The sequence below is a fragment of the Nipponia nippon genome, unplaced genomic scaffold (assembly GCF_047370975.1).
Source record: "Nipponia nippon isolate SJK-2023a ecotype South Korea unplaced genomic scaffold, ASM4737097v1 scaffold_2, whole genome shotgun sequence".
NCBI classification, from domain to species: Eukaryota; Metazoa; Chordata; class Aves; order Pelecaniformes; family Threskiornithidae; genus Nipponia; species Nipponia nippon.
The window spans coordinates 8,143,358-8,157,987 of record NW_028262336.1 but is presented as its reverse complement, the minus strand read 5'-3'; the positions used below and the strand labels follow the sequence as shown (position 1 = coordinate 8,157,987).

Below are 14,630 nucleotides of genomic sequence, written 5' to 3'. Positions count from 1 at the left end.
AGAGAAAAGGAAATAGTTCTACAACTAATTTGTGTAAATCTGGAAAGTATCTATAACTTGTAACTTATACAAGGCAATGTAATTTTAATAAATCTTTTGCTTCTCCTTTAGAAAAAAAAAAAAAGTGCAGCAAGAAGAGGTGCATTAGTACCTAACCCTATCAGAGAGCTAAATCAGTGTCTTCCTTTTCCTTCGTATTCTACTGTAACTGTCTTGGGTGCTGCTTACTTCAGCAGCATTAATTTGAGGAGTGAGAGCTAACAAGTGAGAGGAAAGACAAGCAAACCTGGAGTGAAAAACCATGCTAAAAATTAGATCTTTATATACTTCAATTAAAGAATTCCAAGAATATTCAAAAAGGAGAAAAGCAGAACAAAAGTCCTGTGAAATGCAAGATGTTTGTCCTGAACTATAGAAAACTGGATGATCATTGATTGACAGCCAGTTTATATTTTTAAAGATATGTGAGCCTTAAAAAAATGGCTTTTTGAATTGTGACAGGAGTAGAAAAATACGTACTTGTTGCTTTTAAGAGAGGGAAAAATAATTCAGAATATTTGACAGTGCCGAACATAGGAGCATTCACAAATTAGCAACGCAGTAATCATCGGTCACATCAGGATGCAATGCTTCCTGCTTTCAGCGATGCATTCCCTGGGAAGGGGCAGCAAAGGCCCATTGGGCACATCCGTGCTGCTTCACTTGGCAGTAAATTTAGGCTTCCCATGAATTCTTTCCCACTAAACTGTGGAAGGGCAGTGCCTGGGAAGGCACTGGAAAACTTGTCCCATTTGAGCAGGGCAAGCTTCATCCCTGCCACAGAGTGTTTCTGACAGGAAATGATAAGGTATCCTAAATTAAGTTTTAATCTACGCCCTGATAGGCAGTCAAGTCAAGAACAACCATACACATCCGTTGAAGGCTATGTTTATGGATAGGATTCAGTTTGGGCAAGCCTCCTGTTAGAGCTTGAGGTAGCTTCAGGGTGAAGACAGCACAATAATACTGCAAGGTCTTTAAGATCTACTCAGTATTCTCTATCAGCAATTGTCATAAGCGTAAAAGGAAAAAGACTTTCTATTGAAACAGTCAGAGCAACTGGGAAAAATAAAAATACCCTCTTCCTTAGAGCAATGCATGTACATTAACTCCTGTAATACTTCTATTTATTCAGTCAACTGCACAGTCAATCAGAAAACTTACTAAGAGAAGCACAACTCCCCTGAAAAGTCAGAGGGGAGAGAAATCAGATTTCAGGGCTTTTTCTCCTCTATAAGCACCAAAACAGTCAGATATTTGTCTGAGCTTGTGCGAGGTGCATAAAATTGGAAAAGAGAAGAGGTTTTTTAGGCACTTACACCACTTCCACTCCCATCCACAAAAAGCAGAAGCTTCTTTTTTCCTAGTTCTAGTCCCTTGTGCTCACAGAAGTCAAATAACTCGTGTATCTGCTCATTTAGGAATTCATCATCAGAAAAAAAAAAAAAAAGAAAAAACAAAAGCCAAAAAACCAGACACCACACACCCCCAAAACACACCATGATCAGAGTTTGGCAGGTATAAAACAGAGATATGAGTGAGCCATTTAAAACTGCTTAAAGCTAGCTGATTTGCACCCTAGCACATCCAAAATAAATGAACCTTGTGTAATGAGCCAACGCATCACCTCCTAGAGCACAGGAGGAACGTTTTCTTGAGGGACATTTCCTGTTTTCCTCACATTATCCCTTAGACTGGAGAGGGATGGCACTTCCTCCTCTAGTAGGGACAGATAATTCCACAGCCTAAGCTACTACTTTGATAAAAGCAGAGAGGAAAAAAGCTTCTTAAATCCAAATTCCCATGAATAAGCATGTCAGGCATCTTAACATATACTTTGCAACAGCTTCCAAGCTCATTGATGGCATTGCCTTGAAACAGTCCAGTGAAGAGGATGAAATCAAGTAAATATAACAAACTGTAATTTGGTTTTTTTCCTTACATCCAAAATAACTTCTTTATAATGCAATTATGCCGTTCCTGGAAAGATTCACTGCAGAGTCAGATTACGAGCTGGTTCATTCCCTTTCCAGCCAGAAAAAGAATCTCTATTCACCAGCCAGAACGCTTGCAAGGCAAGTGCCCTCTAATTCAGTTGTGGGCAACTTCAGGAACTTCATGATTCTGTATTCACACATGTGCAAACCACCTTCTTTAATAAGCCTTGGGGATTTTACATTGAATAGAGCAATTGAAAACCTCTGTGGCACAGCAGTTGTTAGTATGTGTCTGCCAACAGAAGCCAGCTTGATATAAACCATTTCCATTTAAGCTTCAGTTGATATGCCATGCCATTTATTTCTTAGCTGCTGCTTCATCCCAGCTCCTTTAGCTGTTCTACATCATGGAAACCAAGTAACTAGAAGCGCAATTTGTGGCAAGCAGAAGAGGCTATGAAAGCTGATGAAAACCTCACTGTTGTTTGTGCTGTCCATTGCAGCACCAACACAGCCCAAACTGCTTCCTTAGGTATTTTGGTAACGCTACTAAGACCACAGCTCTGCCGGCTCTATGTACAGCAACACAAACCACCGTCACTCTTTGGGTGTAAAATGATTGATGACAGCACCTAACTGTGAGGAGCAGAGGGCAAGTTTTGCTTGTGGAGGTCATAGCCAAGTCCTCTAACAAGAAATTCCAATGAATTTTTAACTCCCACACAAAACAAACATAGTATTACTTGCTAATAACACCTGATCTCCCTTCTTTGTCAGATCTGACCCTTAAGCTCTGCCAGCCACATAACAGTTGCTAAAATAAATATGCAGTACAACTAGTGAGTACTGTTCCACTTTTGCTCTATCCCCCATTCATGCTGTCAAGACAGAGTTTCTCCAAAAGAAAGAGGAAAAGAAACCCTGTAGCTTTTTTGACAGAGAAGGAAGACCTCAATTTTGTATCTGCTCTCGTTAATTTACCAGAGCTTACACAGTACATAGTAATATCATCCAATGATTTTGACATGAGTGATAGTATTCAGTTTAACTCAATCAGTCTCTGCAGACTAAAGTAATTTCCCCAGACACCAGTGTGTTTGATTGCATGATGTTCCGACTCCCTTTCTGTGTTGTCTGACATGAACACTCCACTTGAATGTTTGTCAGGAGGACATATTTATCAGATACACTGCTTTCTCTTCTTTAAGAATATTTTGAGATGTGAATTCTCCAGAAAGCACAAAGAAATAAAACCATACAGACCTGAAATCCAAAACCGTTCTCACACAACTAAGTTGTAATCTTTCTTTCTTTCCTTCCTTTTTAAACTATCTTGAATTTATCCTATGATTTCATGTCAAAGTTTTATAGTTGTCATATATTTTGGAGATAGGATATATGGTTTCTTAAAGCAGGTTCCCACCTCCATGGTAAGGTCTACTGAACATTTCAAATGAAATGTTTCACATATGAATTACACATAGTTTGAGATAGTCCACATTTGTTTTATCGGTTTGGTGGGGCAACTCAGATTTTGCTTTTCTTAGGAGCATCTGATGGAAAGATTCCAATGCAGAAGCACAGCTAAAGCAGCAACAAGAAGGCTTTATTATTTTGTAATTTGTTTCCTGCAGTTAATACCTTAGCTGATTTCTCCGATTTCTGACTGATTTCACAGGTCACTGGACTTCCCAACACATTTTTGCTTTGAGTCACTTCCTTGCCAGACCAAAAAAAAAAAAAAAAAAAGTCTTCAAAAAGGGAACAAGCTTGTCTTTCTGCCTCCATTGCTGAATACAAGACAGGGAAAGAAATAATTGTAAGAGGCAACAACAGGAACATATGTACTTTTTGTGCATATGCACACATGTACTATATTCCACGAAGGAGATGAATTTCATGCATTAAATTCTAGGAAATTTTTCAAAACCAATAATACTTGACTCTTCAGTCATGGATCAATACTTCTTTATGGCACTTTAAATGTATAATAAGAAAGCAGCCTCTGAGCTAAAGGGCTTTGTATTTTAAACTAGATCCTCTCGTCCTCCATCAGACACCAATGTGATTCACAAACCTGTCAATGTTACAACCCACCCTTAAGTTTGAAGTAAAACCCAGACATGTTTCTGTTATGTACCACAAAGATTGCAGTGCAGCTAGGAAGCATACTTCAGTGAGTCACATCTTGGAAAAGAAAAAGATAAATGGCTAAAAATGCAATAATAGTGGGATATCGGGAAATAAACACTAACTGAGCTAACAGACTTGTTTGTAGTCCTGCTCACAATCACTTCTAGTCCACGTTCAGGATGTTTCTTCAGCTACCCAACTGAAAAAAAAAGACAACAATCACTTCTCTTGATGACATTACATCTGTAACAAAGGCAAATAGCCACAGAATTAATTTGTGTTCCTGTCCTGTATTCAGCTGAGTAAGGCTATAGAGGTTGAGACTCCAGAAAGACAGGAATTTGCCATTTCAGCCTTTAGATGGCCAATAGCCCTTAACATTTACTTTATTTCAGATCTCAGAGTTCCCTGCAAACATAATGAATGCCTACCAGTGCTTTAGTCTTGCAAGACAGGTAGCATTATACCAGCTTCCCCTGGTATGAAACTGGAATTGAACGGGTCTAATTCCCTACAGTGTCCTCGTGCTTACGTACTTAGAGTAGCAGAAGCGGAGAGGATAAGCACCAACAATTCTACTGGTATCATGATACATCTACAGTGGTTTTATTTGCCCAGATGTGATCATTACACATTCATATATAAACACCAAAGGAAAAAGGAGAAAAGGTTGCAGTAAGTCATGAAATGCAATTCATTTGTCAAAATTAAGGCCCTTGATAGGTTCAAAATCTTTCCCTTGCAATTCTAGCTTTTCACTTCATCCCTGCTTTTTCGCCATGGCAAGAACGTTGTAGGAGGTCACAGTCAAGTGCCTCTGTAAAGCAAAGAGCAGGCTAGATCCTATGAGTAACTTACTGGCAGTGTTTGGCTCTGAACGTCTCTTGCTCCCCTAAATACAGTCCCACAGTTGGAAGATTCTGAGTTAGGACTTCATCTTTTGTCACAAGAAACACTGCCTTTATTCATCTCCTCTACCTCAAGGCAGGGGTTTCCTACCTTGTAGAGGTTGAATCAGAAACAGGACCAAAATCAACCTTACCTGAAGCAACCCTTTTAAAAATATATTAATAGAACAGCTGTTTGCTCCATCCATTGCATTTGCAAGCATATACTGTCACCTTTCCAAAGTCACTAGGAATTTATTTTGAAGCAGAAGCAAAGGGAAAGATATCCAACAAGTCATCTGATTTATTGCAGTAACCCTCTTATATATGCAGTGTTAAAGTGATCATATGGTTGGCTGTAAAAATGCTAAGTATTTCAATTCAGTGGAAAGGTTTAAAGGAATAAATGATACACATATGCTTTTGTAATTACATCAATATGTTAAAAAAACAGTTTTTTTAAAAAGTGCTAAATCACTGTGTGGCATATGCAAGCTAAACCAAGAGCTTGCTTTAGAGAGAAAAGTGAAAAGATATATCCTCCAGGCTAGATCGCCAAAGTTTTGGCACCTCTGAAGATCTGGAATGCTTCTACATGTAGGTGTGATTCAAAACAGTATACACACATTTCCAACAGCAAGATCTGCAATTCCTCACCACCCTACCAAAAATGCTAAAGGAGGCTGATAGTTCGTATACTACCTTGGCTGAACCTGTGTGTTCACTGGTGCCAGATACCATTCCTAGTGTTTTCAGCCTTCTACATGGATTGCAGGACTTTGTATCCAAGAATTCCCTAATGCTGTTGTAGACAATGTTGTTATTGAGAAGTACCACATGCAGGGCTTATATTTCTTTTTATTGTTTTTTTTATAGAAAGCAATGTTTATCTCAGTATTATGTTTCCTTGTCTATCCATCTATTCCTCCCCCCAATAACTTTTGAGCTTGCTGGGCAATTTGAAACTCATCTTGAGAGAAGTCTAGAGTCTAAAAGAAAATTATATCCTTGCACAAGTTCCTGAAAATCAGTGGGTGAGCAGTGGGTAGAGACACAACTTGGCATTCTCACAGAGGGAAAGGCAGACAAGATTCATCTGTTAGTCATTCAGTTTGGTCTCAGGAAAGTAAAGAATGCAAATCCAGAAGAAATCAAAATTCATTGGTTTTGCTATGTGAGCAGCAACTTGGACAATCCAGTTGGGTGATACAGTAAAGGAAACATTCAGGATCCAGCCCTGATCCCTCATTATTGATCGAGGTAGCAAGAGAACCTCAGTGGAAGTACAATGAGACAATACAGTTTAGGAGCTTGCTCTTATATTCTTCTCCGATACCACATCTACTGAACATGTTTGTTTGGGGTTTGTTTGTTTGTTTGTTTTTTGGTTTTTTGTTGTTGTTGGTTGGTTTGTTTGTTTTTTCTTCTTTTTTTTAAGTGTCAGAGGACAGTTACATGTTCCAGAATAATGGATTGTTCTTTAGGGAATATCTCCTTTATGAGGCTATCTCTCAAGGACCCAATTTAGACTAATGACAATGAATAGCAATGGTAAACATATAATTCAGGTTTAGCAAGCATTTCACTCCAGGGTGATGTGCATGGGAAAAAAAAAAATAGAATTAACTACATCACTTTTCATTGCCCTAACTTGTCATGTAAAATCATGCTAGGAGTCTCCTGTTGGCTAACTCAGACTACAGCTGTTGGGGTGTCATCTAAAGGTAACTTCCATTAACAAAGCAGACATTTTTCTGGTTAGACTCTAGACTGAGCAAAGGAGAGGTGGGAAAGGGAGTTAGGGATAGGCTGGTCGTAAGGGAAAAAACTCTAGGAATAGCCTAGTTTGAAAAAGCAGAGAGAGATAGGAGTTCATATTCCATTTTGAAACTACCTTTTGCTAACATCATTGGCTCACAAACTGGATTAAGGTTTTAGCCACATGGATGTTACATTGGTTTTGAGCATGACAGAAGAATTCACTGGCTTCAGTCCACTAATTAACCTAGTTTTGGCTCAAGTTTCATCTTTCCTTGAGTCAAAGGATACAACGACTTACAGCAACTTGCGTTCTATAGGGAAAGGAGGTGTTCAAAGCTGCTTAAGTGACCTGAATGCTTATTTCAAAAACTTTTTCTATAGGTCTATTACATTCCATGTAAAGACTATGACAAAATATGAATCCTGATCATAAAAAATCCTAGCTAGAACAACGTGAAAGATAGGTTTTTTTTTTTTTCCCCTTCATACGTACTAGATTATTTCCTACCATTAACAAAGTGTTTGTAATCAGCATTTTATTTAAGTAGGGTTCAGTCTTCAGCATGTTCACTGTTAGTTGCTTCTGATATATGGCATTCAAAATATGAGCTGTCCTTATGGCACACATTTATTTAAAGATATTTTCTTCTTGACTCAGTAAGGGAATGCTTAGCCTCTCATTTGGAGGGCCAGAAACTGCCATTACAGGTTTAAAAAGACTGCTTTCATCTGGATTCAGCTGGAACTGGCTGCTACAAAGAATACATCCACCAAACACATTCGTTGTTTAGAACTTGAGCAAAGAAGCCTGAAGACAGTCAAAGAATTCAGATGAACATTTCCGGAATGCTGGGGTTTTTTTTCCAAGTATTTGACTATTTTGTCAACAGGTCTAAGTCAGATATGGGGGGAGAGAAAAAACAAACCAACCTATTCAGAGAGACAGACTTATCAGGGTAGCTGAATGAAAAATTAGGTTGCCATGTTAAGAATACCACTGAACATGGCATGTTCAACATACACACCACACTTGCTATTATGCTGAAACACCACGTTCCTGCCTAGCATCCCTTCCTATGCACTGTCTGCATCCAGCATCCTGCCTCAGTGGCACACATGAGATTCAGCTAGTTTTCCATATGTGAAGTCCTTTGAATATTGTCCCCATCCTTACCATAGCAAATCAGGGACACATGTTGCCTGGGTACAAGTCCAATGTTAAGACAAACACAGAATTTGTGGAAGGAGAACAGCCTCATGTTTTGCCTTTTTAAAAGCAGAATGAGTCCTTTCCACTGCTCATTTGGTTTTCCTCCTGCACAACCTTCAGTTCAGTAACACATTCTAATCTGCAAGACAATTTAAAGCACTTTGGATTTGGAATGAACCACATGACAGAAGAACAGAGCAACCATCATTCTGGGCTACACGTATCTCACTGAAAGGAAAATAGATGCCAGTATCATGCCATTGCCCAGCAAGATGACTGCGTACTAAATTTACTTGAAAAAACAGATGAAGGAATCACTGCTCTGTTACCAAAGCAAGACCTACCAGAAAAGTGCTGTACAGGTAGAAAGCTGAAAGTTTATCATGCAATCTACTGTATTTACTACTATTAAAATACCAGATTCTATAATTTTTTTTTTTATTCAGTTCCACTCATATATGTTAGGAATTAAGCAAAATGAGTTAGTAACAGAAAGCCTTACAAAATAGTAAAACATTCTTTAAAACATTGAAGTCCACAAATTTGGAAATAAACAAATAACCCCCAGAGAGTTTAGCCAGGCTGCAGGACAAAGATGAAGTGGCCTTCAGACTGTCATAAGCAGTATTGTCTCTTACAGCAATACGTACCTTTTCTTTTAACAAAATGTTGGAGTCCCTTTCTTACCTTTGTGGCTTAGAATCTAAACTACATCCATTGCAGGCATATTTCAGGCTTCGTAATTTTCAAACACTTGTATTAAGTCCTTAAGCTTTTACTAAAATATGAAAACCATCCACATAGGGCCCAGTTAACCACTCTGCCTTCACTAACAATCCTCCTTACTTAAAAAAGGAGCTTTGCTTAAGATGAACAGTCAGATACAGACACCTTTCACAGTATCCACAAGTGCTTCCCCACCTGGAGTTATTTTCAAGAACATGATCTCAGTCCCTACAGCAATATTAAGAGGGTGAAAAACAGAAACAGGGAACTATGCTCTTTACACTAACTCTTTAGAGACATCATCATTATGAGTGTTTTTATTCCTCAACACGGTATATGCTGTTATTAAACCCAAATGAGAAAAGGAAGGGGGCAGGTGGCATCAAATCAGGGCATTTCAAGAGTCTTTGGTGCAACATGGCTCTTCATGTTTTGTAAATCCACCTCTATAGCCCAGAAAAACATGGGGAACACCAGGTAGATTACTTTGCCTATAGACTGGCAAAAGAGACCCCCTGGAGTAGGAACACAAGCTACTTTTCTTCCCAGCCCTAGGAAGAGACAGACATAGCAAGTAAATACAATAGGTTTAGCTGCCTGTGCTCCATCTTCTGCAGTCACCTGCTGAGGTGGCACTGGTAATGTTTGTGAAGTTGATATGCCATCAAAATTCATAAAGCTGTTGATCATTTTCAAAGTTATTGCTTTAACCTCTTCAAAAACTATTGCATTTGGGTTACATTTAGTTCATATTTTTCAGGGTTATTTCAAGCCTTCCTGAAATATGAGGGTCATAAGCAGATTTACTAAATAAGACGTAAAATTCTAATGTAATCTCCCGATTCCAGGAGATGGGGAGCTAAGCAATACCTTTATAACATCTCTGCCTTCATTTTATTAACAGATACAGGGTTGGGAAAAAGTGTATGTATGCATGCATGCATGATATAGAGAACAGGAAAGCTGGCAAATGAATTAAGAAATGGTTAAATGCTCTCACTGCCCCCCTCCTCCTCCAAAAAAAAAAAAAATCCAAAACTTTTTAGGGACCTAAAAATACAGAAAAAGCACAGGGTTTTAACCAGCAACACTTTTAAAAGCAGAAAGTAATTTCAGATAACTTTGAAGACATTTTTAAACTAAAACAAATAAATTTGATTTTTCATTCCCTTTTATTCATACACATCTAAGTCCCTAGTAACTAAAGAAGTTCATTTTATAAGCACAGAGATACAGTATATATCTCCAAGTATTAAAAGAAAATCTTTCCTCAGTTAGTGGGTTTTTTTTCCAGACTGTGGTATGGCAGAAAATGTTATCAGCATAAATCTTTAAAACCATTTATATATAAATATATATATGCGCTCATTATTACTTTCCCCCCCCAAAAAATTACACTTAAACAACAAATACAAACACACTTCAAAAGCCTTAGCATTCCTTCTGGTTCAGAGACTCATATTTCCATTCTCTCTGTCTCCTTGAGAGTGACAGAGAAAAAATAATAATAAAAAAAAATATAGCAGGAATCAAGAGCACTTACCACTTGGAAGAAGGAGGTGTAGCAAGCTGCAGCCAGCTCCAAAATGGCCCCTCTAGGGCTGTAGCTGCTTGGCTCTACCAATAATGAAGAGAAAGCCACAAAAAAAGCATAGTGGGGGAAAAAAAGAGTGCTTATTTCAGTCTTGCCAATTTTCAGATACGGTATTTTTCATTAAGAGCTAGATGTCCTCAAGAGACTATATGATTTTTGCATTTAGAAACAGAAAAGAAACAAAAACAAACAAAAAGAACCCAAATCCTTTAGATTTTAGATTAAAACACGTTTACATAGAAATGCAAGCACAAAGTATCAAACAATCCTACTACATCAGGCTTCTGAATCTCTTTAATGACACTGAGCTGGCAATAACCTGCCATAGAAAATCAGCTGTGGGAAGGGTTGAGACCAGGTGTACCTCATTACAAAGGCTTAGGTTTGCACTGAAGGAGTTAGCAAGTGTTTTCTATCACCACAATAGTGTAGGTTTCTTCCTGCATCTTTGTGTTTCATGGGCTGTTTTTGTTATTACGTTCAGTATCAAGAACAATTTTTTAGCCTTTTTCAAATGCTGTACAAGTTCCAAGTCATTAAATACTTTTAAAGCTAGTTAATAACTGAACAAGCTTCTATAAACTCTTAGAAAATAGCTGAAAACTATCTCTTTAAGACTAAAGTGAGTGAAGTTAGGCCTAATTCCATGCAGGGGTCAGGGCACTCGCACATAGAGAAATGACTGGCAGGTCAGCTAGGAAATGAATTTCCAGTGCTTTGGCTAGTTTGTGGTATCTGCCCATACACAAACACTGTAGTAAGCATAAGATGCTTTCTCTCTCAGCAAAAATAAGGAATAATTACCTTTGATTTTATTTTTGAAAGATAGGAGTATATAAATGTATTTGCATGGGCATTGTGAATCAAAGTCTCGGGTTATCTTACAAAAAGTTGTTCATTTGTCTGTCAGAGAATAAAATGAGGCTTAGCTGCAACATGCACACTTTTGACTGATGCTGGAATCCTGAAAACCACCACTGAGCTGCTACCTAAGCATGGGAGGACCTAAACTTCATGGGTGTCTTACTTCTAGAACTTTTTCCTGTGATAGGGCCACTTGACTGGTAGAACATGAAAGACAAATTTATTAGGAGACTAGTGATGCTTGAAGTTGAATGAAAATAAGAACCTATGAAAATAAGAACCTATGTCTCAAGAAAGGCTGTTCCAAGGTGCTTATTGCTATTTTGTGACTTTGAGAGGATGCTCCTTTTAGGTAATACAAGTAAAACAATTTTGCAAGAAAATAGCAAAAAAGAAATCAAAACCTGTCCAAGAAGAGAGACGAACTTTGAAATCTGAATGAAATAACATTTTGTACTGATCATTTTCCCATCCTCATACTCCTATGCGAAGAATATGCTTGAATCCTGGAAGTTAGTCACACTTATATGAACTCTACTTTACATTTCTCACATTGAAAAATCCTGACCTCTGATGGTTTCAGACATGAAATCTGAAGTCAAGCCCTCCCTTCCACTTAGCATGACTTCTTCCATAATGACTCAACAGCAAAGTTTGTTGCTTAATGCTGTTCCATAAAACAGTTAATCCAGAACTGGCCTTATAAAAACTGACCCTTGTACATCCTGCTTCTGGCACAGTTTGATTGATGAAGAGCTAATCCCACTCACATATGGGTATTAATGATTTGCTTTGGGTTTCCATGGAATCACTGCAGACAGGGATTTTTTATTTTTTTTTCATTAGCCAGTCAAGGGAGAGTAAGGTGAAAAAATCAAATAACTCTCATGCTCATCCCTGTACCAACCTCTTTTACACAACAGCTGTGGTCCTAAAACAAGAACTCTTCCAAGTCAGCAGGCCTAGGGCAGGGGTACTGCCAGTCACTCCTTCTGCCACCACAAATGAACTCATGCATGGAGGACTCATGACCTTATGCATGAACTCATTCCACTCCACTAGTCAAATATCCAGAGTCCTTTATAACATACCTCAGGGCTCAAATAATGCATTTCCCAACATGACAGGCATCACTGTGAATAATGGAAGTATTTTTAGAAGAATTGTTGGAAAAGCAAAAACATTTTTAGAAGAATGTTAGAAAAGCAAAAGGCCCAGACACTGTAGCTGTACCCTATTTACTTGAGATTTGACCCTTTTCTTTCTCTTTTGCAGCAAATGGCTCTTTCCTTCTAAAATTTTCTAGGCATTGTTCAGGCAAAAGCAGAGATATCCCTTTACCCATCCTAGCTTTCACTAGTTTTTTAACTCAAGACAGTATATTTCTGTTGGCTAATCTCCATAATTCATGACCTTTTGCCACAATCTTGGTAACAGTGACAATAAAACTGATTGTATTTGTTAAACACAGAATTATGTTTACAGAGTTCCTTAACAATCTTTTATTTAGTTTCGGATCTCAAATTGCAACTTATTTTTCATTTGAACAATCAGTGATAATGTATAAAACTGATTTCCATTTTTGTTCTTGCAATCAGACATTCACAGTTTGTGGGCACATACTTAGCTGCTTCAAATTCCACACATATCAGATGACTGGAATACACGTTCAAAGGAGAAAGTGACTTTGGATATTTGGCTTTCCAAGTGCCCAACTGGAGATAGCACAGCAAGGCCAACCTTCACCAAGTGCTGACCACCCATTTCTGAGAACAAGGTTGCCTTAAAGTGTCTCAAATTGAGGATTAGACACTTTTCAAAACTTAGGCATGTCGTCATCATTTGTATCAGGTATAATACTAGAGTTAGTGTTAAAAAAACAGTAAGGAAGGTGAGACATAAATGTTCACTGCTTTTAAAAACCAGGTTGCGATTTTCTGTTTGTGACAGCATCATGGATTGCTCTGGAAGTTACAGCACTCTAGAGCCACTAATAAAATAAAAGACTGAAATCTTAATCAGGCAAAATTCTTTTTTTCCTGCTGATTTCAGTTGGAGAAAGAGGAATATAACATGAGCAAAATTATCTCTAAATGGAGTGTGTAAAAATGTTTCCATCAGGCATCAGCAGATGGGTCTTTAAATGAAAGCCAAGTATTAAAATGGCATCTATTTTAAGTCTTGCATTCCAAGAGAGAAAATACGAGCCAGATAAGTTAGTCTGTGTTCACATGTAAAGTACATCACTCCCATTACAAGGGCTGATGTGGATCTAAATGACCCAAAAGATGCTCTGTGGCTCAACTGAATACCAGAGAACAGAAGTGTAAATGAATTTGAACATTGGTAATTCAATTGTAGTCATTGCACCTCTGAATCAGCCTGTATGTAAACTTCCACTAGACAGAAAACACCTGGAAAAGCTCTGCTAAGAGGGCTTTATTCTTTGACAGCTTTGGATGACAGCCCACATAAACAAAGAGGCAAGTAAGAGAGACATTGTCCTTTTTTTTCCCTCCAGCATTGTTTTTATGATCACTTCCAAAAGCCCAAATTTACAATTAGACAGCCCTTTCTACAAGCCCAGCATATAATTACATGTTTGGTGTTTTCAATATATGCTTGATATTTTAAGCACTCTTCACTCCAACTCATGCTGATTTTCTTTCAGTGTTTATACCTCATTCTCCCCTGAAAGCTCTAAAATTAAAATTTTTGCATACACAAAAACTTCACTCCTCAGCTATTAATCTCATGTATGATATCACTTCCTTTTGTTGTTTATAAGCAAGAAGATTGTTCAGAAATGTCCTGGATTTGTGTAATCTAAGTAAATTTTAAAAAAAAATTTAATCTTTATTTAGACAAAATAATTAGAAAATCAACATGATGGCAAACCGAGACTGATTTCAGTAGTAATGACAGTAACTGATTAACTTCAGTTTGCTTAACAAAGCTGTTTACATTCTTCCTGCCTCTCCTTAAAGTCGATTATTTCAAAACTCAAAGGATTTCTCTTATGCACATCTGCAAATTCAATGTCAGTTCCAGATTCACATTTTGGTGGTGAATCAAGCTGGCCTCAGTTCACCCAATGAGAGGCCAGTTTTTACCAGACAAACAAACTGAGGTGACTTAATACTTGTGGGGTTTAACTGACATATTTACTTGCTTTCACCATCCTTTTTTCACTTCTAATGAATCAAACATATTACTACACACTGTTGACAAATTGAAGACGATAGGAGAGAGCAGATGAGACAGACGTTAACAACTTCAAACCAAGGATGCCCGGCTTAACTCCCTAATATCTGACACCACCAGCCCTTCAAAGGGAGGCTTTCATTTTTTGGAAAGGATTGGGAAAGAGAACTAAGGTTTAAGGATTTTCTTTTAATTTAAACTAAATTCATGGAAAACTAGGCATGGTATAAATATTTCAAATTACTGCACCTTCAAAATTATATGTCTCTGTAGCA

The 14,630-nt window shown here is 37.8% G+C and overlaps 1 protein-coding gene and 1 long non-coding RNA gene across 4 annotated transcripts in view; one reads left to right on the top strand and one right to left on the bottom strand.

Moving 5' to 3' along the window:
- The window catches only part of LOC148055641 (uncharacterized), a 228,534-nt gene extending 217,968 nt beyond the window's left edge, over positions 1-10,566 (bottom strand). Inside the window, exon 1 of the long non-coding RNA XR_015704935.1 lies at positions 10,237-10,566. This is a non-coding gene — a long non-coding RNA (uncharacterized LOC148055641). The remainder of the gene's footprint in view (positions 1-10,236) is intronic.
- COL8A1 (collagen type VIII alpha 1 chain) overlaps positions 1-14,630 on the top strand; it is a 93,701-nt gene that overhangs the window by 26,020 nt on the left and 53,051 nt on the right. The gene's annotated exons all lie outside the window — the stretch shown is intronic.